The 26,797-nt window shown below is 34.4% G+C and overlaps 1 long non-coding RNA gene across 4 annotated transcripts in view; it reads left to right on the forward strand.

Annotated features, from left to right (window-relative positions):
- LOC143692189 (uncharacterized) overlaps nt 1–26,429 on the forward strand; it is a 52,751-nt gene extending 26,322 nt beyond the window's left edge. The window contains exons 2-6 of one of the 4 annotated variants that reach the window (XR_013180047.1): nt 4,228–4,520; nt 13,241–13,284; nt 13,827–13,920; nt 17,263–17,480; nt 25,087–26,429. This is a non-coding gene — a long non-coding RNA (uncharacterized LOC143692189). Of the gene's footprint in view, nt 1–4,227; nt 4,521–13,240; nt 13,921–17,262; nt 17,481–25,086 lie in introns of all 4 variants that reach the window. The other 3 variants (XR_013180045.1, XR_013180046.1, XR_013180048.1) reach the window with 3 other exon arrangements.
- The last annotated feature ends 368 nt before the right edge of the window (nt 26,430–26,797 follow it).

A 26,797-nucleotide genomic window follows, 5' to 3' on the forward strand; every position in this document is an offset into this window, starting at 1 on the left:
AAGGGTCTTGATGTTCACAAGCCAAATTCATTGAAGCTTTTCTTTCTAGCTGCCTTTTTAGATACAATCAATGCCTAGTTTTAGTAAATGAAGACTCGTATTTTCACTGAGCATTCATTTATTCTTTCATTTATTGACAGATACATTTTATTTAACATAATTTAATACACTTATTTAGTATTACTGGTATTAGTGTAAAATAAACAGACCAAAGCCACCTTTCTACAAGCATGTTTCATGTTCCCTAATGAAGTTTATGTTTATCACTTTCATGGGTGATATTAATACTTGGCAAAATATATTTTGTTCCACAGATGAAAGATGCATCCATAAAGGTAAAGAGAGTTTTCTTATATGAGTTCAGTAGAATGAAAATGGAAAATATCTAGGCTGTGAAATAAATTATGGGCTTTGCTTCATTTAAAAAAAATATTGTCTCAAAAAAGATGACTGGACACAAACTTTTTCTTATGTATTCTCTTTGGTGTATGAAGTCTATTGCTGGAAGTATTTTATAAAATATTTTCCACTCCCAGTTACAACCCATGTGTCAAAACAGAAGAAGTGCTTTCTGTCCTCTCACAGAAGCTCTGTTCGGGCAGCGTGAAAGGGTTTCCAATGCTCATTGAACCTCTTTTGAAAGGGAAGATTTTATTTAGTAATAGGACATTGGGCTTTTTTTTCACTGAAGATGTATAACACTTAAAACACACCTAACAAAGTAATAAGCTGGTTACGGAAATAGATAGAACCTACTTCTGAGTTGTGTCTCGAAAGATATTTATCTCATCTTATACTGGAGAGTCAGATGGTTATTATTGGTAAAGAAATAAACATTTTTTACAACCTTCAAGTGATATGAAGAAAAGATGGAGGCCACAGCATACTTTAAATAATTCAAAATCATATCTGTAAAAACAAAACAAAAGGGCATGTAAAAACACAGCAAAAAGGGCAAGCTTGAGAAATTATCTTGCGCAACAAAATATGTCTGTTTCAGGATAACACAGTCACACAGTCACTTAAGAGCACTTATGGTAAATAGAAGCATTTTACTTAAATATGTCATCTACTGATTTTTCTTATGATTCTACCACTAAGAAAACATAATTGTGAATTTTTCTATAGATGTTTAAAAAATGTTTTCAGGAAATAAGAAAGTAACTCTTGTACCACGCTTGGGTGTCATACTTGTCTCATTTGTAAATAAATGTGTCTGCACAATAAATAACATAATGCAGTTAAGGTGGGGATTTGGATTTTGTTTTGTTTTGTTTCGTTTTTTTTTTTTTTAATTGGGAATTTAAATATGTTTTTTCATATGAAACAAATATCAAATTTATAATAATTTTTTTTTTAATTCCACAAAATTCAAGCTGCAGGGCATTGCAGTACAGAAGAGATTAAGTCACTCCAAAGAATAAAACAATTACAAATAGCCTGCTCATGGAGTGTATCTTTTACACTTTAAAAAATTATAGAAATTAACACAAAAATTTGTTTGTTGTTCAGAGATGATTTTATGTTTTATCAGTGTCAAGTAGATTGTTAACCAAGAGTCATTTTCCAGGTGATTTCTGGGGTCTCTAAAAGAGACCACTTTCCCCTCTCACCTTCGTATTTTCAAAACCCCAGAGTAATCCATTCCTTCCAAGTAAGTATTCCTTTCAAATGACTGATGAATGGAGGCATCCATCAGCTTGTAAGTAATTGATGACTGAACATTTTAACAGAAGCAATGCATAAAGTGGCATTGTAGACGAGCTGAACAATTCAGTAGTTTGTGCCACTAGTGATAATTAGATGTTACAGCTCAGTGGTGTGGTGAATTGTTCAGCTCCAAAAGATATTTCACCAATACAATAATTCCAGATGCATATCTGTCATGTGTCTAAATCATTGTCTGCACTTCTCCCTCTAAAAAGGAGCAATGGCAGAAATAAACCAGTGAAGAACCAATAGAATCAACCAAGAGCTAAGGAATCATCTGCATTTCAGGTGGATTGCCACAGTAATAATTTTTTCTAAATCCTATAATTTTTCTAAATCCTGTTTGCAGTGCTCTTCTCATAAATGGGAGAAGAGTGGTTGTGACTACTCTTTCAGTAGAAAAACACCATTATTTTTCTTGAAGTTCAGTATGCACTGGACTATAAACTGACTGTATCTCTACATCTGTTAGATGAAATTTTTTATGTACTGTGTGAAGGAGAAATAATTTTGAGTATGAGCTACCCAACCCTGTCAGTTAAAAAACTAAGAGTAGAAGTATATTACTACTCTTAGAGCTAACCGTACTGCCTCTACCTGACTGAGAACAAATATTCAGATGATTTTCCATCAAGCATGCAAACTAATCCATTGTCTTATTCTCTATTTTTGACAGTAAGGATTTATGAATGTAGCAGCAATAATAGAAATACTGATTTCTTACAGAAGATTTCTGTGTTTCTGCTGTAAAAGATATCATGCAGATGTAAAGAAATAATTGAAATACATCTCATTACTAAAATCTATGTAATTTCAGAGGGCATTGAGTAGCAAAACCATTTATGTCCCTTTCAAGATGTGCAGATTCTATCAAATCTCAGCGGCTTCCACAGGAAGAAAGAGCAAGTTTGTGGTATAAAACAGTAATATCAATTTCTTAGTCCCTGGAGTGGTAACAGATTTTGGTTTGGATTGAAAAAAAGATTTTGCAAGAAGCTGATCCATTTTCTGAGTTGTTTCATGATTTATTATTTATTGTGCAACATAGAAATTATGAGGTACCTTATCCCTCCTTATTGGGTGTGATTCAATAGTCCATTGTGAAAAATAACACCTTTCTATAGATGATTTTAATACCTTTCAGAGAGGTTCTTGGACTCATGGTTCAAGAATAATAGAATGGTTTGGGTTGGAAGGGATCTTTAGGTTCCAATCCTCCCTGGCACAGACAGGGACATCTTTCATGAGAGCAGGTTGCACAAGGGTTCATCCAATCTGGCCTTGAACACTTCCATCTTCTTGGAGCAAACTGCTCCAGTGTCTCACCACACTTACTGTAAACAAAATTCTTCTTTATATCTGATCTAAATCAACTCTTTTTCATTTAAAAACCATTATCCCTAATCCTGTTATTTATTACAGGTACTGACAAAAAGCCACTCCCCATCATTCTTGTAAGCTCCCTTTTTATATTGAAAGATCACATATCTTTTACATAATCAAAGTTTGAACAACTTTAACTCTCTCATCCTTTATTCGCAGGAGAGTTTTTCTAGTCCTTTGACCATTTTCAAGGCCCTCACCTGGACCCTCTCGGATCCATTCATCTGGTTTTTAGTGCTGAGAGGCCCAGAGCTGGATGCAGTAGTCTAGGTGAGGTTTTCCCAGTGCAGAGTAAAGGAGGAAAATCATCTCCCTCAACCTACTGGCCACACTTTTTTTTGCTGCAACTCAAGATGCCATTGGCTTTCTGGGCTGTAAATGTACTTTGCTGTCTCATGTCCAATTTTTTCTCTATCAATATCTCCAAGTCCTTCTCCATAGGGATGCTCCCAACCCATTCATACCCCAGGCTGTCCTGATACTGAGGGTTGTCCCAACCCACTTGCAGAACTTTTCACTTGACCTTGTTCAACCATCAAGCTGTTCACACACACTTCTCAAGTCTGTCAAGGTCCCTCTGCATGTCACCCCTCTAGTACATTAACTACACTTCATTTTTCTGTAATCCATAACTTGCTGAGAATGCAAATAATCTCACTGTTTATATCATTAATAAACAGCACTGGCCCAAGTACAGACCTCTGAGGGACACTGTACATCACTGATCTCCATCTGGACATTGAGACAGCAACACTTTGGATAGGGCGGTTCCATCAATTCTTTATCCATCTAACAATTCATCCATCAAACCCATGTCTCTTCAACATAACAACAAAATTTGGGTGGCATCATTTCAAGTCCAGAGAGAGGACATCAGGAGCTCTTTCCTTATTCACCAGCTCCATCATTCTGCATAGAAAGCCACCAGCTTACTCAGACTCAGGTATGATTTGCCTTGGTGAACCCATGTTAGCTATTTCTATCACATCTCTGGTTTTTATATGTTTTGCTCGGCTTCCAGGTGGGCCTATTCCATGATGTTATGAGGCATGGAGGTGAGGCTGACTAATCAGTAGTTTCCAAAAGCCCTTTTTATACCCTTTATATTAACGGCTGTTGTCTTCTCTTTTCCAGGCACTGGGAATTCATCTGATTGCCATGACTTTTCAAATACAATGGAATGTTCCTCTTGAGTAAAATTTTCTGAATTTCTGATGCTCGTTCATGGTGTCAGTATTGGAAATCTAAAGGTAATTATTTACTGACTCTTCACAGAGAGAGAACCTACAAGTGTAACTGGAATATGCACTACTCCTCCAGCTACTTGTCCAAGCTTACTACTACACAGTAGGTGGCTGTGCAAAGGTTCTACACTGTGTCCCTGTTCTTCATCTCTCTACAAGGCAGTTGCATACTTGAAGGAATAGGTGGGTTGCAATTTTTATCATTTTTTGTTGAAATATGGGTAGACAAAGCCATCAGGATTAAAAAGAGGAACTTAATCTTGAAATTAAGATTTCCACGATTCAGTTGGATTCTGTTGATTAAGGTTAAGTGAACAGTCCTCTGAATAATATTTTTTTCCTTTTTCATCTCATTTGGATGAACCACTAGAAAGTGATGAGGTAAAGAACAGATTTGTTGCAACAGTTTTATCTTCTGTGCAGTATCATTGGAGGCTTAAAAATAATTTAATAGTTCAGAAAAGTTTCAGTTTCTTAGAATTGAAAATATGTTGTGAATGCTGCTTTTCCATTTTTTAGCATATTCTTGTCTTTAATAGGCCCCTTTGGAATAGCTTAGATCTCCAGGTCAAAAGTTTCATGGATATGTATGATTTTAGGTTAATTTTTTTCTGGAATGTCAGTTCAAGGTTCAATTAAACTCTTGAGGAATGACTAAGTATTTCAGTTCACCTAGCTGGGCTTGCTTTTATGCCATGTTTTATGTTACAAATAAATTCAGGTGGTATTTGTGAGCCATATGAAATTTTTAATGGAAAAGTTACTTGGAAATCTTCTTCCAAGAAAAATATTTCCACTTAGCACAAAAGATTTTCTGAATTTAGCAAGACATGTGTCACATTAAATGGCAATAGAACAATAAACCTCAAAAAACATTTTCCTTCCTTTACTGTTGTACGTTTGTATTTATTTGTTTGGCTACGTTTATTAGGGCTCAAGATTCAGTATTGGCACTTACTCATGTTTGTGTAGTTACGAGCTGAGCAAGGGCTCAGTAACAAGGTCATACCATATGACTTGTAAAGTTTTTAAATAATGTTAATAATAGATAGGAAATGTGTTTGGTGCTAATCTTGTATGCCTTTTTTTTTTCCAAAGAAAACAAAGACATTAGTCTTCTGTCTTTGCAAACATATATACTTGCAAAGGATATCTGCAAAGTTAGCAAGTACTTAGTAGCAAAGGGAAGTCTCCAAGGCTCTGAAGTTAAACTTATGCTTTCAGTCTGAACATTTCTCTTGGATTAATTTCTTCATTTCTCATGTGAGTCACATGGCACTGAAATAGTCCAAAGCATTTTAGACAAAATGCGCAAAAGTGGAACTAAGGGCTGTGTGCTTGTTGAACTAATAAATGATTCCACCAATAAGAATCTAAATGTCAAAGGCTTCACCACAAACTAAAGAGCAGGGCTACCTCTCAATAATAACAGCCTAGTAATGAGTAAGGGTCTGATGTACTATGAAAAAACAAAACTATTTCAGACTAACTATTTTCAATAACTGTGTTCCCTTTTTGGTTATATAGAGTAAGATTCTAATGCAGGAAATCTGATCCATGTAGCTTACATCATTCAAAACCCATACTAGCACACAGCTTACATCATTCAAAACCCATACTAGCACACAGTCACTTTACTCAAGTGATTGATCTCTAGCATTCTGCCAGTTGGCCAGTTTCTTTCTGTTTCCCAGAACATATTACAGGGAAAATATCTGTGCTAGTTCTTTTTGTCTGCATCAGCATATGTTGGGCAATGAAGCACAAAATTTGCAAATAGTATCCTTAATTTTAACACACAATTGTAAACTACACTCTACTTTTATCATCTTTCTTCCCTCTGTCCCAGCCCATGAAAGTATTGGGTTGCATTTCGCAGCTCAAATTCAGAGGACAAAAATGAAAACCAAATATTTAACTTTGAGCAATTGTTCTCCATTACTAAGATTGTCTGGAAGAATAGATGAATGTATAAAGGTGACTTAAACCTTAGCAGGAAAAATGTACTGTATCCAGACAGTATATTTAGTTTCTTGAAGCCTTGCCTCTGGTTTTATACTCAATCAGTTATTTCTTCAATGAAGTAATATTCTGCATGGTTAGACAAGGTCTTTAAAACAATTACAAAAGGTTAATTGTACCAAATTAGAATATCTAATATTAATGCCACTATATGTGGTGAATACCAGTTTTATGCACCATATGTATTTAATTGGCATATCTATTTGTCTAAGTAATTCTGAACACAACCTCCTGAAAATCTGCAGATGAATAGTTTAATATTTTTTGTAATCATAATTTTCTTCCATTAATTGTTTATTATTAAATATTCCATTTCTTTCTGTCCTGCGAAAACCTTAACACATCTGTTAGTCTGCAATTTTATTTCTACAATAAAATAGTACAGGTGATCTGGCCATTAAATCTTTACATCTCTTGAATAAATATTTTTTTAAAAATGTAGCTAACCTGCCTATTAATTTCAGAGATGGCACTAGAGAGGCTCAGTGAACTAAATTGCACAATATTGAAGCTGGAACATTCAAGCATCCTTTAGCATGTGCTTGCTCTTTTGTATTTTTTTTTAACCCTACTGTGAGGAAAATAAATGACAATTTATTAAACGATATTGGCACCAGGAAAATCATAAGTTTTTCATTCTGTTATTTTAAGGTAGTCCACTGATTATATCCCCACTGCCTAAAGAAGAAAAGTGTGAGCTAGATATGAGCAGGAAACAATAATGAAACACAAGCCAAGGTTTTATTTTGCAAAATTGTATCAGTCATATGGCAGTGCTAGCTGACCACAAAGGTTTATGTCTGTGATTTTCACTGTATTTTGAAGGATGGTGAAAAAGTTAAAAAGTAAAATTATTTGTTACACTAAAAATTATTAGGAGGTGAAGAGGAGGAGACAATGACAGTGGATTTTTCCTTTAATTGGGAAAAATTGGCTTTCAGAATTTGTTTTCTTCAGTGGTATAAGGGAGAAGCCTAGATGAAGTAAGCTCAGATCAAGTAGAACACAACAGAGACACAGAGAATGAGAATTTAATTAAAAAAAATAAGAAAAAATAAATACTGTAGGTTAGAAGTTGATGTTTGAAATAAGATCAGAGGAGTTAGAGAAAACAGAGAAGGAAGGAAAATGAAAGAAATTTTCCTTCAAGTCAATTTTGATTTAAAGATGATGAAAAGGACAAAAAGAAGGTTGCAAAGAATTGTTTTCTGAATATAATGTATGATGTAATGAAATCAGAAAAGTTTTTTCATAACTTTTGAGAAGCACACTTTGTAGTTCATGACAGGTGCAGGTGTGTTGATGATATTTGACATGTAGTGTCAACATGAATGCACTGCTATCAGCAGCGTTTTAAAACACCTCTATTTTTACTAGGAAAACCAAGGCTAATAAGTCACCAGCAACTGTTCATAATGACAGTTGCCATCCAAAGAGTCATTGGACTTTTTTGACAGTTCTGTTACCTGACTCTATTCTGAGCACACTGGTAGATCCATAAGGATTCCTAGATCCTCTTTCATCCATGATTTGTGACTGTTGGAAAGGCACCAACACAAAAACAGTCTCATAGAAATTGCAAGTTTAAACAAGAGATTCTACACATGAGATTTTATAATGGATTTTCACCTGGGACAAGATGTGTTTAAGCCCACTCTGTGTCTTTAGTTATTTAAAATGTAGATTAGATGTTTTAGATGAAGGTACTTGTGAAATTCATGTGATTTTTTAAACTATATTGCTTAGTAGTAGTGGTACAGGGCATGACAATGAGAGGCAGTGGGAACAAACTAAGACACTCATGCTTGATGTGAGGAAAAAAAATACAAAATGCAGAAATGTCTCTTTCAGCCTTATCTGTCAAAAGTTTTCTTTGCACAGTTAAGCAAATCTTTGTAAATTCTAAAGTTGTGATTGTAATGGTATGCTTTTAATCACATTTGCTGAAAATGTTTAATACTCTTTGAAGCTAGTTTATATAAAAATTATAATTTACTTAATTTACTTTATATGTCTAAAAAAGAAACATAAATTCAAAAGTTCTAATCTATTTATTATTTTATTTCATAAATGATATTTTATATTCATTTTACCATATGTTTATTCTGTTTGATCCATTCTAAAATATGTAAACATACTTATATTATCTCTCTTTTGTCATAAAAGAAGTGACTGTGTCAAATTGAGGTTAAAAGTACTAAGCATCCTGTGTCTTTTGTATTTTAGTATGTTATAACCAAATTGGTAAGATATGGATGTGACAAGCTGATAATACCATGAATGACTAACTTCTGAGGCAATGAGTAAATTGACCTTCTGAGTAAAGGTCTGTCATTAGTTTATGTTGCTAGAAAAAGTTAATATGCAGGAAGGCAGGATTGCAGAGGTTCCTGGATAGGCTGGAAAAGAGGATAGTCATGAACCTTACGAGGTCCACCAAAGCTGAATTCCAAGCCTGATACAGGGGATGAATAAAGCCTTGCAGGTGGACATGGTGGGGCTGACAAGTCAGAAGCAGTTCTGCAATAAAGGATCTGGTGCCTCAGGGCAGGAGGCAGCAATGCCCCCAGGAAACAAAGTAGTTCCTTGCTTGCAGAGGGGATAATTCCCTGTTGTCTTTTACTGCAGAGATATCTGTGTATATAGCTGTACCTGAGTGCTGGGCCCCCTTCGCATGGGGAAGACCCAGATCCACTGATGGAGAGTATGATATTTTGTGCAGACTACAAGCTATTAGGCCTTTATTGTAATAGAAATTTGTAAGTGAAATTTCACCACAGTCATAGTGTCGGTAGGAAGGAATCTTCAGATCACCAACTGGGTCACCAACCCCAGCCCCTGCTTGATGCAGGTCCCATGATAGCAGGTGGCTTAGGGCTATGACCAGTGCTCCTCTGAGTATTGCTATTTTTAATCACCTCCACTGGTGATTAAACTCCAACTTTCTCCTTCTGGAAAGTTCCCTTTCCAGAATTCAGCCAGAATTTCTCATGTTCCAGTTTTTATTTACTTGTTTGTTTGTTTGATCATAATTGTTGGTACTGTTGTCATGGGATAGATTAGTATCTTTTTTGTCTTTCAGTTTTTTTCTTTTATTTTTGCCAAGATTTCACAGCTGTATATAGTTTGAACTGTGGCAATAATGCTGCTCTTGATATACACAACCACAAGAGCCTCTGAACATAATAACGAGTCAATGCTAGAGGAAAGCATGGAGTATTGTTAGGATATTGCCTCCAGTATCTAATGCCCCAGGAATCCATTTACAATTGGAATCCACTCCATCACTTACGTTTTAGCGTTTATTAGGAACTTGAAGATCAATTCATCAAATGCAGTGTGCTGCTGCATAAAAGAGAAAGGAGGACACTGCTCGAGGTTCTCTGCTTTATTATAGTGGGACATCAGCACTTAAATGCTTGCAATATAATCTGAGCCTTGTAATTAGTAATCATTCATTACAGGCTGAAAACACCATATAGAGCACTTACAGCCCCAAAGGACTTAATTCTTAACTGCAGCTAGTGTTGTTTTATGATTCCAATAACTAAAATCTATTGACTGTGATTTTATTATGGTTTGTAAAGAAAGAAATTGAGTGTCTCTTCCATTTTCTTCTAGCCTCAGGCAATTGCTGTCTGTTTTATTTTCTGTTACCATTGAAACTGAAAATCTGGAGAGAATTACATATCTTTGTATTAGATGGCCAATGGAAATTAGCAATGTGCAAGGAATTGATGGTATTAAATTAACATATTTAAACTTGAGTATCAAGCTGTAGTGCCCTGTTCATTAATATACTTAAAACCATATGGTTGCTTTTGTTTTTGGTGTCAGCTTAGTTGGGTGGGCAAATGCTTAGGCACAACATAAGATACACTTATTGATTCTTAAAAGGTCTTCATTCACACTTGAGCCAAAGCAGCTGGTAGAGGGCTAAAGAGCATTCAAGTCACCCAAATCTCTAGATATTGCTTTCTGCTGTACCATCTGTATCCTATTAAATATTCTTGACTTTTGCCAAGTTTGGCCAATTTATATGTTAAATCAGTTGCTGAAAACAGGATCCAAGATGCTTGTGCAGGGAAAAAAAACCCCTAGTATTAAATTGCAAAATCTTATACATTAATCATTTGTTTTGGAAAAATCCAATTCAACTTCTGCTGCAAAAATAATGGCAGTAGGATGACAGATTTCTTAGTTTCTGAGACAAAAATAGGAGGGCAAGTGTAATTTCAATATATTTTATTGCCGGAGAAGGGTATCATCTTCAGACCTGAAAGAAGATGTCATCCAATTTCTTACTGGAAGAGCCAAAACCCACCAGTTCTGCGAAGCAACTGTAGAATCGCTTGCATATGCTTTTTCATCCAATATATGCTGTAATCAAATGAGTCTTAAACTGTTTAACGCTGATATTTCAACACCTCATAATCAACTAAGTATTGAAGTAATCCTCAGTGTCATACATCTTGTGTTACTATTTGATGGTGATAATCTTTATGCATGCCAGGATTTTAGTCTTCAATTAGTTTAATTTATTGAATTAGGAGGTCAAAAGTCTCATCCCCAGATAAGATATTTTTCCCATAAATTGAACACCTGGTGCATTTTTTCACCATCTACTGATTTCATGTCAGGCATCTCACTGTAAAAGTTGGAGTCTGACCATCTAACTAAAAACTACCAAAAGTGGGGTTTTTTCATTTGTTTTTTTGTTGGTTTTGTTGTGTTTTTTTTTTAAGAGGGATGTTGTTTTGTCTCTTGTCTCTATAAAGATCTGATTCCTGGCAAAAATAGAAAAAAAATTAAAAATCCACTGTATCTGATTTAGTATCCCTTTGCTCTTCCTCTATCCAATTTTACTTTTTATACATTTTAAGTTCTGCTATCTCAGACATTTGCACTCTCACTGCAGGATTTGTATATATATTGCCAGCAGTAAGATCTTGCCAAATTTCTGATAAAATAGTTTTAGAGTCCCATTCTTCTCCCTCAGTGCAGTAATACCATAAAGCATGATTTTTTTGCCATTTCTCATTCTTATCTTGAATGAATGTGGATTTATTTCAATGGGAATGCCTCCCTACTCAGATTTGATTGATATAAGAATGTAGCCTAACTTCAATGGTAAATCAGTTACTCAAAAAAGTAACTGTGAGTTAAATAACAATGTAGATAATTTCTAATACATGCAAGAGTGTCAAAAATAATCATGCATTAACTTGGGTATGTTGCACAATCCTGTCTCCATGGTTCTCTATTTTACCTGTGAAGCCATGAGAAACAGAACACTCAGGTCTAGAAATTGCAGCTACCATTAATTCACTTTTAAATAAAATTTCAAACTGATTCACTTAAATATTTTTTTTATTTGAAACTACTTCTCTTCTCCTGCCCCACTCCAGGAATACAAAAGATTTCTAAAGGGGAATATATTGCCATGTTTACTGAAAAAGAAATAAAATATTATTTTTTCATAATGAAGTTTCACAAACTCTTCCTAAATCTACATATCAGTCAAGTCTGTACATGTTCAGAGTAAACCTGAAATATATTGACTTTATTTATTTGTTCGTATTTTTACCTGCTTATTTTGTTCATATGTGTGTGTGTGTTTGTGGTTAGTGAAAATGTTGCTGAGCTGGCTTTTTTAAGACTTGTATTGTAAAATATGCAATAATCATATTAAAATGCTAAGGCCCTCTTTCTAGTACCCCAGTTTTAATGATACACAGACTTGTTTTTCTTATTGGATTCTGTACTGTTCATAACATGTTCCTTGTATAGAATTCATCCAGATGAAAATATAAATCTTGAAACATATTTGCAAGTAGTGACTTCAGAAAATAATTATTAACTTGTTGATTCGTAAATGAAATTTATTTTGATCTATGTAAAAATTATCAGTAAACAAGAGGAATGGATAAACCTTCCTCTTTAAACTGGCTTCAAATGAGGGGGGAAAAAAATTCAGTAAGTGTTGAATTATTTATTTGGCTTTCCAAATGAAAAATCAGATATTTCACAGTTCCAGTGCTCTATGTCAAGTGTTATATCAGAATTCATTAGAATGATGCCACTATTTCATTATAAGGTCTCAACTTCCTAAATTAAATTGGAGTTCTCAGCTCCTTTCATTAGGTGATGATGGCTAATTTTCTCAGTTTTTTCATAACCTATTTGGTATTTAAAGAAGAATTAAAAGACATATGGCTTCAGAGAATCCATCTCTGAAATGAAATCATGGGAGGATTTTTGGTCTCATGTACTACTTCTGCATGAATTTTCATTATTGATATTATTTCATCTTTTAGAAATCATAACATTTCCTCACAAAAGAGGAATAGATTTAAATCACAACAGAGGAATAATTTAAAATATCTTCATTATCTCTGAGGAACATGGATGGGCTATAGCATGAAGAAACTATTAATATCTTATCATTACCTTGGCATTCTGTGATCTAACAGTGGCTGCCCTTAACTAATATTTACTGTAGTTTTACTTGATTAGCTTTAGGTGTTATTTAAAATTAACTCTGATATTTACCTTTAAACAAACAAGGTTAAGCATGCATGTGTTAGTTACCTTAACATGTCTGTCACAAATATTTATTTTTATGATATCCAGAGCCCAGGATGAAAAGGCAATGAAATATCACTTAAGTTGACCCTTGCTGAAATGAATCACCTCTGCAAATCAGTGTGCTTCCTAAACTTTAATTTTGTACTTTTGTATTTTGAAACAGATATGTAATCAATAAGTTATGAGAAAGGTATTTTTATCTTGCCATATAAGAATTACATATATTTAATTCTATATCTCTTTCCTAGTCGTCTAACAAGTTTAATTGCATCATCTTTCTTCTGCACTTCCAGAACTGTAAACTTGAAGAATTTGTACAGCAAGGATCTCAGCAAGAGTATGTGACCTAAAAATGTATTTTTAGAACACCTGTCTTAATTTAGGTAGCAGTAGACTGTGGAATCTCAGGCTTTCAATGGGGAGAAGAGGAAGAATGCCTTCACATATATAGTTATCTTAGCTGTTACATTTAACTGAAAATTTCTATATTAAGGAATAATAATGTGCTCCTAATTCACATTTTTCACAATAAAATTTTGAAACATTCACATCAATATAAAGAGTTATAAAAAGGTTGTCACTATTATGAAAAATATTTCTTTTATTCTTATATCTCTGCTGTCCTAATTGCACTGAATAACTGCCAGGGGCTGTGCAAGTTTAGTGAGTGAAGATTGTATTTTCTTAGTTGGTGTTATGTTTAGAATTGAACAGTTGCCATTATTCCCTGTCTATGTGCTCTCAAGGTCTCCCAGTTTCAGGCTCAAGTAAAATTACACACGTATCCAAAGTAGTCATACACACTAGCTCTAGTACTGGAAGCAGCCCAGAAGAAGGAACACAGACTGTACAGCCTAAATCATCTACATGTTGTCACAGCTAGATCTCTTGTGGGAGCCGTGCCATCTTACCTGTCTTACTGTCACACTGCACTCCACTTCGTGTAGACCTAACTGCCTCCCAAACTGCTCTGGTAAGTGCTCTAATTTCTAGTTTAAATAAGAAAGTTAAAAACCTCCAAACCATCAGCCGCTATTAAACGTGGGGTCTGTATCTTTCCAACTCTTTCTAGTTGCATCCATTTTCATTTCTCTCTTTGGATATAACATCATATGTATTTGTCACATAGTTTTCACTATGTCACTTTCTTGATGTTTTTGCCCAGCCTTTTTGATTTGATCAGATGGCCATGAGGGAAAAGGATAAATTGACACTTATTCGAACTTCTTCAGTTACTGTTCAAGCATGGTAGACACAGAGGGAGGGGAGAAGAATAGTATCTCTAAAATTACATCCTGCTTTTCCTGTTTATTTCCTTCACTGAATTCTTATCAAATTCACTCATTTGAAAGCTAAATACAGGTTTTCTTAATTGTCAGAGATACATGCCTGTCCTTTCTCTAAAAAACAAACTCAGTTCTTCTTGTCTCTTGCCTCATCACCCACAATAAAGATTCTGGAATGAAAACTAAACAGGCAGATTATGATAGTGCATAGAAAAGAATATCACATTGTATTGTCCTTGCAGTGCTTACCACACTATTTTTTTTTGCTAATAAATGAATGTAGTTATCTCCTGACATTCCTTGGCATATGCCTACCAAGCCATTCAGCAGGACAGGCAGGGAGTAAATAAAATGTAAAAAACCAATGAGTCAAGAAAAGGTCAGTTTAATAAAGCAAAAATAAAGGCTGCACGCAGAAGCTAAGAAAAACAAAATGTGTATTCTCTACTTTACTTCAGTGTGTGTTATCCTTCTACTTCCTGAGAAGCAGGACTTGAGTACCCATATTGGTTGCCCTGGAAGGCAAATGTCAGTAACAGATGCAAACCTCAATTCCTTTCCCCAAAGCCCCCACTCCTCTCTCTTGGTTTTTTTATAGCTGAGTAGAAATAATATGGCATGAGATATCTTTTTGGCCAATTTGGTCAGCTCTCCTTGTTGTGTGCCCTTCCGGGATCTTGCCAAATCCCTGCCTACTGATGCACTGTTGGAAAGGCAGAGCTGATGATGTGCCAGTGCTGCTCAGCAGTAGCCAAAACACGGGTGTATCTGCTACATTCTTTCAGCTGCCAATGCAAAGCTGGAGAGGGCTGCTATGGGAAAATGAACTCCAGCTCAGCCAGATACACTTTTCTCATGCTACTTTCTTTTGGTTGTAACTGAGAGAAAATTTAACAAACGTGTCTTAACACATTAAATTTTTTTCCAGAAAATACTGATCCCACATGTGAATATTCCAGTCTTACTCCACACCCTTCTTCAGTATTATGATAACTGCCAATGTGAAGACTGAGATTTGACAATGGTCATAATAGTTTCTCATTCAGCTCGATATTATCCTTAATTACTTTAATTCTCAGAGTTTCACAGAAAATGATTTTGAGTGTGTACAAAACTTGAAAACAAAGCAACATCTTGATCTGATGGGGAAAAATAAAAGGAAATCCAGCTTTCTTGGGAGCTATTTTTCAAAAATTTAGTTAGATTCTTGAGTTTATTTATGGGTCCCAAGTGAGGGAAAAAAAGTTTAGAAGTTTAAATAATAAAATAAAACTAAAGGAGGAAAATAATTTCCATAAAATAGAAGACGGGGAATCTATTACTAAAGAGGTTAGTAACATATATATGATAAAACAGTTAAAGAGAGTGAAGCAAACTGAAAGCCATGAGCAAGAGGATAGGTCAGAGGAGATAAAGGACTCATTAATTCCTTTCACATGGAAATGAAGGTGTAGAAGTCCCAACAAGCTAGTTCATTTAACCTCAAAAATAAGGTCATATGCCCTCAGACTTTATATTCATTAGTGCAATCCAAAGGTATTAAATATATATTTGGCAAATAAACCCTAAATTAGTCAAATATGGAACCCTAAAGATGCCACAATGTAAGTTCTTTTACCAAACCACCACTTCCATGTTTGTTTTTACAAGAAAATTTTACAGAAATTTCAAAGATTTTCTTGCTTTATTAGCAGGGGAATTACCTTCAAACTGAGATGAAAGAACAGGAGGTACTATTTACTTGATTTTTAAAAAGCAATTAAAGTTTCTTAGCTTTAGTCATATCCAAGGCTACAACAGGAACATCCTTTGACAACATGAGGATATCCACATGATATTTCAATTGAAATCAAATAAGTTTTTGGTAGAAAAAGTAGGAGAAGCCTTCTTTTCCTGGCATTCATTATGCACAATGATCTAAGAGATTGTCCATAAAAAGTTTTATCAGCACCATTCTGAACATAAAAAAATGGTAAGGAAAAAGAAGATAAGGTTACAGAGCATGAATGGGAGGCAGGAAGGACAGTATGTTGAACAGTAACTGTAAAGTGTAAATAAACACAGCATCAGGAAGAAAGTGTTGACTGAGGAGGAACAAAGTAGGAAAAGATTGTTGAATAAAAATTCTGTTTAAGTGGTCTACATGGAATGCATATTGACAATCCATGGTACCTTGCCTATCACTACTGTTCTTTTTTGTACTGGTTTTGGATGGGATATGACTAATTTTCTTAATGGTAGCTCACATGGTTTTGTGGTTTGGATTTCTGGTGGAAAAAAACGTTGATAACATAGTCATGCTTTAGTTACTGCTGAACAACAGCATGCTTTTCATGCTTCCCTGCAAGGAGGAGGCCAGCGGTGCACAAGAGATTGGGCAGGGACACACCCAGGACTACTGACCAGACTGACCCAAAGGCTATTATTCCATGCCATATGCCATCAAGCTCAATAAATAAAGCTAGGGAAGAAGAAGAGAGAGGGGCACATTTAGAGTGATGGCATTTGTCTTCCCAAGTTACTATGAACACATGCTGGAGCTCTGCGTTCCTGATGCCTGAACACCTGCCTGCCCATGAGAAGTGGTGAAAGTCTTCCTTTTTAGCTTTTAGAAAGAATTTGCTCTGCAGCTTTTAACTTATTAATCTATTTTACCTCAACCCATCAGTTTTCTCACTTTTACTCTTTCAGTTCTCTATCCCAGCTGCTAAGGTGTAGTGAGTGAGCATTTGCGTGGTGCTTAGCTCTCAATGCAGCTTAAACCACAGCTGTCTATTTTAGGAATCCAACAGGGCTCAAGGGTTAAAGACAATAGATTTGATTGGAGTGTGGTAGCCCAAATTTATAACAGTTAATAACTAAAAGGGTCTTGTACTTGCCATGGGGCTTGCTTGCTTGACATTATATTTGCTTTTGCTGATTGCTGTAGTCCTTGTTTTCTGCCCTACTGTGACTGGGACAATTTCAATAAATTGTTGCCTGGATTGGTAGTTGACTAGGACTTTACTGCTTTTTGTATGCTGCTGTAGGGGGCAGGCTGGAACTGCAGTGTGAAGTAGGATGTATGTCCACCTGCAAAGAGGTACACTTCAAAGTGTCTGTGGCCATGGCTGTGTGCACATCACAGCATGTACATCCTGAAAGGATTGTGGAGTAAGCAAAAATCCGTATTGGAACCAGTACAACTCAAAATGTCAGCACTAGAACATCCTGAAGCTCCAGTGGCCTCGGAAAAGTCTTTGTCATAGTACGTATGCCCTGAAAATATTGCTGCTTTGGACACGTGACAAGTATAAGAAATACTTTAAAGCACTATGCAAAGGCTGATAAGGACCAAAGAACATTTTCCCAGTGGATATTTGTGGAGAAGTTCCCGTGTTTGTACTATATTTTGACTACTAAGTCAGGGACAGCTACAGAATTCTTCCAGACGCATATAAATTTTTTTTGTTAAAAATTTAGATACAGAATATTCATGTTACCATGGAAGAACAGGCAATTATTTTAACAATCAAATGTGCCTACAGACATATTTGATACAACATTCAATATGGTATGTGATCTTTTTCCACATGACATTTCCTGAAGATGATTTTGAAGCATATATAATGGTTTCATCTTTATAATTTATTTAAAAGCAACTTTTCTAATTTTGCTTTAAATAGTATTGGATGCATTTGATGACTTAATACAACACAATGTTGCTAGATAGAGCAGCAAATTTTTCATCACTAAGAAGTACCTGAGAATTTAATTTTTCATGGTGTTTTTATTAATTGATCTGAAGACTTTTGCCCTTTATGCGACATTAATTCTGTAGTTTCTTTCTTTTATTTTTGCAATATTTATTATATAAACCAAGGGTGTTTCAGGTATAAAAATTCATCCATAGGTTTTTCAATGAATGACTACATTTTACTCTACAACTAGCTATCCTATTTTTGCCTCAGTATCTTATTTAACATTTTACAAGTTAGAACATTTTACATGATTGATTCACCTGACATGTATTAGGAAAAAAAGATAGAGGATTTTTATAGAAAAGCTATAGTCCTTTCTGAGAAAACCAATCCATTATTTCTTTAAGTTTAAAGTACTTTTTGTTCTCCCCAGGAAAGCAAATTCTTAGGTGATGTAATTCAGCAAAATTCCACTCACTTAAGGGAAGCTCTGCCAATTTTATATCAATTCTGAATCTACTTTCTTCATTCCTATTGAGTGTATTTAATGGGGATTATTTTCAGTTTCCATTGTGAATGCTGAAATGGTACTTACTATCCTTTCTAGTTGAATGTTATTCAGCAGTTTTGTTGTATCTTCTCTATTTTTTTTCGTTTGTGCTGCTCAAGAAAATGTGGTGCAGGGAAAATAATTTGTAACCAGTGATTATAAGAAAACATTTCTCTTAAGAAACTAGATCTCAGTGATCTTGAGGAATAGAATTCAAAAGGATCATTTGAGTTACAGCACATAGGTCAGGTTTTTTAAAGGGCCTGAATGGTGCCTCTCAGAAATGGACTATCCAACTGTAATACAGATGAAGGACTTCAGAAACCATGGCAGGTGTCAAGAGTTTTAAAACAAATTCTTACATCTCACTCCAAACCACAGACAAATAAGGAGGATAGTATAACTATTCATAAAGAAGCAGATGCAATCATTTAATGGCTACAAAATTGCGTATAAAATTTTAGGGAAAAAAGATACACAAAAATGAGTATTATCAGTCCAGAATTCCAAACTGTTAAGAATAATTTAATGGAAACTCAGACAATATCAAAAAATCACAAAGTCCAAAACAAAAGGCATTTATGTTGACAGGACACACAGAATACAGTACTGTCCACAGCAGAGGTGCCTTCTATTTAAATAACAGAGTCTCTAGTATACAAATGAAAAACAGGAAGGAAATCTTTGAAACCAATATATGTGCCAGCACATAGCAGAGTGTTTTGTGATAGACTATATATTATGACTTAATATATTGGACTACTCCCAACAAAACAAGATGAATAATGAAATAATAAGGTCCCAATTAGACATGATTATTTTATGTGATTCAAAATGAATAGTGATTTATGAGTTTCCTTCTGCTACTTAATAACATGAGGTGAGTGGGTTTGTAGGCACTTCGCCTTTGGCATGATTGTAATGAAAGTAAATACGCTTCCGTTCCCTCCATAATCATCCACATATTGGCAGAGCATTAAATTATTATTTCTGTATCAAATGAAGAGACTTTTCCTCATTAATGTTTCTGAAGGAAAGAGCTGTTTCATTCAATGTTCACTAAACTCAATGAATACTGAAGTTTCCAAAACCTGACTGATTTAAAGGTGTAATTCTCCTTAAACTTTCAGTGGCAGCTGGCCATTCAACTGCTTTTTCTGGATCCAGATCTCAAAATTTATCTGTGTATCAGATTATTCTGGGTTAGGCTGGGTTAGGCTTTAAATGTCTGCCAGGAGACAGGATTTATTCTGGATAAGGCTTCGGAAACAGGACAATACTGCTACCAAAACTTCATATTTCTCTGAAATGATTGCATCTAAGAACAACTGCAGAGCTGCTCAAGCCAGCCATTCATTTATACAAAAGGCAGGGTTAATTTCCCTGCCTCAGGAGCTACTAATGTTTTGGTGGAGTTTTTTTTTGTTTGGTTGGTTGGGGTTTTTTTGGTGGGGTTTTTCTTTTTTGTCTTTTTTTTTGTTGGTGGTGGTGGTGGTGGTGGTGGTGGTGGTGGTTTTTTTTAACCAGGCAGTGATGAAAATGAGAATGAAAGGTTGAAAGGAAGGAAACAGTATAATATTTGAAAAATAAACAAAAGCTTTTTTTTTGTTCCCAGTGCAATATCTAAAATAAAGGTACACTTAATGTGGGTTAATAATAGAAGAGTATCATTCACTCCTGTGAAGGTCATTATTTGTTCTTGTCTTGTTCATAATTTCTCCAATTCTTCAAGCCTATTGTGGCAACTGAAAATTTGGTTAATAATACTCAAAACGTCTCTTTGTCACCACATCTGTGAGACAGTGATATATTTGGGGTTAAAGAGAGGCAAACAAATTGCAAGAGCATAAGGCAATAAAGAAACTGCATATAAATATAGAAGAGCAAGAAATTATAACCTTCCTGTTGGTTTGCTGAAAGCTTTTAACCACTGACAATCCTTGTTTACTTGGACTAGTTTATAGTGCTTGTCAGCAGGACATATGATCTTTTCTTTCCTGGCATGACTCTTTTGGGTGTCAATAAAAACTGGGTTTTTTCCATACAAATTGCTTCAAAGGAGAGTGAGGAAAAGTTACAGTTAAATAATATCTTCAGAAGTATGAGGTTTTTTTAATGAGAAAACTCTGCCAGGGAACACATGTGAAAGGCTCTATTAGGCACCTGTTTTTTAGCAAGTCTGACACACAAAATGCCATTACATTAGTACTGTGCTAAATATTTGTTTTAAGGTCACTGAAACTGTATGTTTACTCAGGTAGGAATACAGCTACTGAACTACAAAATAAAAGTAAAGGATTAATTTAATTTTTAATTAAAATATATAGGAAAAAACAAAAAAAAATAATACTGATTGAATTTCTGTATCTTTACTGTGTTTTTCTTAAAATATGTCTTTTCCTTCCAAATTATTGCCATATGACAACACTTATGAATTATCTTTTCTATTTAATAGAATTCTACAGCATTCTGTACTGAATACTTGGTGAATATCTCATGACTAAGAATACTGTATTTAAAAGAAAGAATGGAATCTTACCTTTTTAGTTGCATTTGCATAGAACTGACTGCTTACATTTTCAAAGACTGCATATGGGCTTGCAGTCTTTGCATCAGAATTGTTTACTTTTTTTCCTTACAGCCTCATCTTCACCCCTTCTGCCCTTCCTGAGTAATAATGTCAATATTTTATACTTTGCATAATTTTTAAGGAGATTATTGGTTATTTAGCTCATTTGATTGAGTTGATTTTAGTTCAAAAGTGACTATTTATAAATTACTTTGATTGCATTGATATTTCACAATTAAAGTCTCTGACTTATGCATTCAGATACCATTTGGTTTGATAGGCCTTTCTTCCTTACCAGGCTGTACATACCAGATTATTTCAGCAGTTAGCTCAAATGCTGATAGTTCCAGGTTGTGAGGCTGTGGTTGATAGACATTCTTCTTGCATAGCTTTTCATGCTGCCTATCCAATGACTGGTAATCCTTCCTGGGACATTTTCCCAGCATATGGTCTACAGCAGCCTCTCTGTGCCCACATGGCACAGGTGTTCAGGCCTTTTCTGATGGAATCCTGCCAGATTTTATGGAGCTATGCAATGAAATTAGTTAGTCATTTCAATGTTGGAATTCTTTATCACTTTTTTTTTGTTCGTATAGGCATACGAATAGGTATAAAGCAAAAACAACAACAATGACAGACAAAACAAAACCAACAACAACAACACCAAAAACTAACAAAAACAAAACAACAGGAAAAAAACCAAAAAACCTGAACAAAAACAAAACCAAGAAAAACTCCACAAAAACAAACAAACAGAAAAACCCAACAAAAACTCCAGACAACTGAATGCTTTACAAATCTCTGTGAGATTCCTTTAGTTTATTTAATCTTGTTTCTGGCACATGTATCAGTATACTCCACCTACAGGTGCTTCATAAAATTCAGATATGGAAAAAACCTCGGAAAGTTCCATGTCATAGAAGCTAATAAGACATTTAGCTTTGATTTACATCCACAAGAGAGCAACACCTACAGAGATGAACTGTTTAACAATACAAGTTCCAGAAACTCTGCATGTAGAATACATTGTGCACATATATGAATAGAGCATATAAATGCATTACGGGGCTTTTCAGTTATTTTCCACAGTCTCATTCTGGATATTTTAGTCTTACTTTGGCCCATTGAAGCACACCCAAGTAACTGGTAAAAGTAACTGGTAGCAGGTTACTTGTTCCTACTTATGAGTTAGAGAGTGCATCATCTTTAGCATAGTTGACTACTGTTCTTCGAGGATCTTGTCACCCTTTGATGTTTTCATGTTTGGTTTTCTATTTGCTCTGTCTCTCTGTTAACTGGCTTAACACACTTTTCATAATATTGGTGTATGTTTTCTGTATATTATTCAAAGGATTCTGTCTTTCAGTTATATCTACATTTTAGCAGTAATAGTTTTATGGCATAGAATTAGCTGCTGATTTTTCTATTGGATCAGGATTTGGGGTGTTTTTGGCAGTCTGTTGCTTTTAGAAACATTAATAATAATAATAATAATAAGTATTAGTATTAGTATTTTCATGTTCATGTTCATGTTCATTTTCATTTGTTTTTTTCCCTGCAAAAGTCATGAAACATCATTTCCCTCAATAAAGCACTCTAAAGTTTTAAAATAGTTTTTGGTTCATTTCAAAATAAAACAAAAACCCAAACAAAGTACTTTAAAACATTTTAAAGGAATGTGTAATACCTGTGTATCCAATGTATCAATGGAGTAATGGAGTTTATTCCCTGGGTCAGAATCATAATTTCATATATTCCATCCATATTCACCATACTACTGTCTATCCCATGATAGGTAGTAGTTTGGTTGTAAAGCCAGCACATACCTGAAGAATATTACTGCTGAAAAAACATTGTTGAAACATAAACATTTCAGTAAAAGCTACCAGTTGCAATGAGAAAACGGTATAGTTTTGATCTGCCATGCTATTTTTTCATCACAGCTATTATGACTTTTGGAATCTAATTTTCAAGGTCTGCCTGTGGTATTCATGGTTTTTCAGCTGACTCAAAAAATTGTTGCTGATCACTTAAATATTATTAATGATCTTTTTTGTTGTTGTTCTTTGTGTTGGCTTTAGGGAAAAACACATCCTTTTCCATAACCATCTCTCCATAAAATTAGAATACAACAAATCCGATGGGAGTGTTAAAACAGGATGTGTAGAAGTAGAAAACATATTTTATTTTTCTCTGAAAAAAAAAATTTAACTGATAATTGTGATAAACTCATGTTAGTGGATTTTGCAGTGACAATGTTAATAAACAGAAATAAATTAATGGCGGTCATTGCCACAATATCTTCTCTTTGACCTAATGACAATATATAGTCCTTTTGCAAAACTTCCTTACAAAAAAATGAAATACATGGTGTGGTAAAGAATAGTAAAATTATCTTCATTCTGTGGAATACTTCATAACTATTATTCTATTTTTATATTCAGTACTAATTTTTAATATGTTCTAAACTTTTCCAGATCAAAGTGCAAAATTATACCTGTGTTGATAATCTTAGATAAATCTTGAGTATGATTTTCTTTCCAATCCTGATTGGTTGGTAAAATATACACTTGCAGTTCAAGTATCCAATCTCTATTTGTTGTTTGGAAATTTGGTACTATAAAACTATTACTCTTTAAATCTGATATTAGTGGAAAGCAGTAAGGAGGAAAAAATAAAAGTCACCAGTCACAGAGATAGATTATATAGTACCCACTTCAGTTGTGTGATGCTGGTTTTTTGCTCCAAAATATGCTTTCTGTAGGATGTGTAAGGCATTCTGCTTTCTGCTTACCTGATTTTCAGTCATTTTTGTCAGTTATGGTCAGGTACATGAATCTGTTTCATATCAGTTAAGAGAGATAGGTATTAATTTTGCCTTTTTATAATCTTCTTTATTCACAACTGTCTCTTGCTTGTTCTCATTAAAGTATTTGCATATATACTGTTGAGTCTGTTCAGCAGAATAAAGAAGAAACAGAGTTTTGTCTTTTTTGACACAGGATAAGTTATTGAGCTATGTTGGCTAACATAGTAGCAGAGTCAAGACAGAGAGAACACTTGAATTACCAAGCCACATACAGCATAAGAAAACCTCCCTCTGCAGACGTCTCAGATTGACTCTGCCAGCTGCTGAAACCTAATCCTTAGTGTGAAGGAACACAAGTTTAAAAGCAAGTTAACAGTGTAAAAGTAAAAGGTCATACATACAAAACCGCATTGATGAATTGGTAAGCTAGAAATGGAGCTTATCATTTCATATGCAATTTATGAGGCAAAATTTTGCAATATTTGAAAAGGAAAGTTCACCCAAGGAACAGGACATAATTAAGTTGTCCTGAAAAATTGTTTTGTGTGGCCTGCCATCTGATAGCCAGTCACTTAAGAAATTTTGAATGCAATAAAATTTACATGAAACAAGAAAGCCTACCTCTGATTAGTCAGCTGTGGTGGGTACTTTGTGTGGCATGTGCATATCATTGTAGTAATGCCAAAAAATGTCTGCCATTTACTCTTTATCTACCTTCTTGTCTGAATTCAAGGTGAATCATTTAATTCTAGATGGCCCTTTGAGCAGCATCTCTGGTATTGGTAGTTCTTACTATCCATACAATATAATCTACAGTGTGGTGCTCTGTCACACTAACTTTTGGCACAGGCCGTGTTTATTCTTCTGGTAACTAAAATATATCCACTTTGTGCTTACTTACGCATAAACAAGACAAAAGATCATTGTCAAATTCATGCAATCCACTAATTTTTTTCAAAGTATTTGAAATATTTTTCTTTCTATCTAGAGTTTAAAATAGAGATTTTTATTGTTTTGCAAAAGCTTTCATTTAAACAAAAATCAATATAGCATAGAATTATAAAAGAGAAAAAAATGGGTCTGCATTTAAAAGAAGCTGAGGTGTTTATTGAATTCTGAAGAAAGAAATTTCTGTTTTCCAGTTTACACAAAAGCAGCTAAATTATCACTGCCTATGTACCCAAATTTTGTGTCTTTATCAACCAAACACAACAAATATATATTTTTTCATCTTTTTAATTTCAGGAGTGTGAAAAGAAGAAGGGGGAGGCATGGAAACTAATGAAATTGAAAGGAAATAAGACAACGTAAAAATAGATGTTGCTTCTACAAAATGCAGAACTTCTTAAAATGCACGTAAAAGTGTAAATATAGATTATATGTTCTCTTCAAGACACTATTCCTAATGAGGAGTCTTTTTTTAGCATGTAGTCTGGAAAAGATGCTGATATAAAGGCACTTGATGACTTTGTCACATTCTTTCATGCCTTATATCAGTCAATCACATGCTTTCAAGTGGCAGCAAAACTAAAACACTGAGATAAGCAGAGGCAAAGCATGAAGAGAGCAAAAATATTGAATAATTCTGCAATATCATATAGATATGAGTTTGATGTCTTGATTTTCTCTTCAAAACTTGAAAACTAAAGCTTTAAAATCACTAAGGGTGGAGTGCAGCTGTTTTCTGCCCCTTTGATACATGGGAAAAACTGACAATACTTTCTATAAACAGATTGCACCAGTTTGAACTAATGGCTATAAGAAACAAAATTGGGTTTTATTTCAGGTGGGTGTTAAGAAACATATAAGTAAATAATGACTTCAGGCACTGGTCCTAAAACAGAGCATATGGAACAAAGTCTTCTCACTGTCAGAAATTTCTTATTTTATTAGTAAAGAGTATTTTACCTCAGCTTCTAGGAAATGCTTGTTCCTCAGAATAATAAGAGGAAATCAACAAAGGGTGATCTTTTCTTGGAAGGTTTTGGTAGATGCTGGAAAACAAGAATGTAGTTACTGTCAGTACTCTCTGTGTCAACATTGATTAACTGGTAATGACATTCAAAGATAGGTAAAACTGTCACATCTCAATGCAATAAAATAACAACCAGGAAGGATAAACCTAATGGAATACCTTCTCTGCTGCTTCTCTCCTAACCAAGAGTTAAAAAATCTATGAATCCAAATCTGACAACATAAAGTACAAGTTTCCATCCCCAGAGTATCTATTTCATACTCCATAAAGCAAAATTGCATTATATTTAAAATTCATTAAATATGGTTTTGGTAGGGTTTTTTAATGTTTGTGAATTACCTGTTGACTAGGATGTGTGTTTTTTGTTCCTCCTATTCCTCAAGGAAAATAAGGCAGAACCCCAAGATGCAGGAAAATAACAGGACTGAAAATTTACTTTGATTTCCTGTCAACAAGTTGATCAGATCATATAGCCAAAATATAAGCTGAGGTATTCTGATACTGAAAAATTACTCTGGTGTTCATATGTTGAAAGTAAATATATTCTTAAAACAACCATTTTAAGTAAAAAAGATTTAAAAATGTAATTTGTAGTTCTTGCTTCAAGTGTAAAAGTAACATGGAATAAAGCATAAAAAGTTGAGAAACAATGCTTATAGTTAATTATTTAAAATTTTGCTTTTTATTTATTTGGATTGTACTACAAAATAATTTTTTAAAAGCTGTATGTAGAACTGGGTGTGGCAAATGGTATTCTTAAGACATGACAGATGATCAGATTTCCTCTAAAATTGTGGGATAGAGAAGGAAATAGCAACTGTGTCTTGAATGTGTTCCCAACACGTACAATCATATGTGTTGTATAGAAGTGGAAATTGCACTTTCATGCTCAAATTCCATATCACATTTTATCTAAAACTCCTGGTCTGACACTTTTTGCTTGTTCTTTAAAAAAAATTTTTTCTGTTCTTAAATATTTTT

The sequence above is a fragment of the Agelaius phoeniceus genome, chromosome Z (assembly GCF_051311805.1).
Source record: "Agelaius phoeniceus isolate bAgePho1 chromosome Z, bAgePho1.hap1, whole genome shotgun sequence".
Lineage (NCBI taxonomy): Eukaryota > Metazoa > Chordata > Aves > Passeriformes > Icteridae > Agelaius > Agelaius phoeniceus.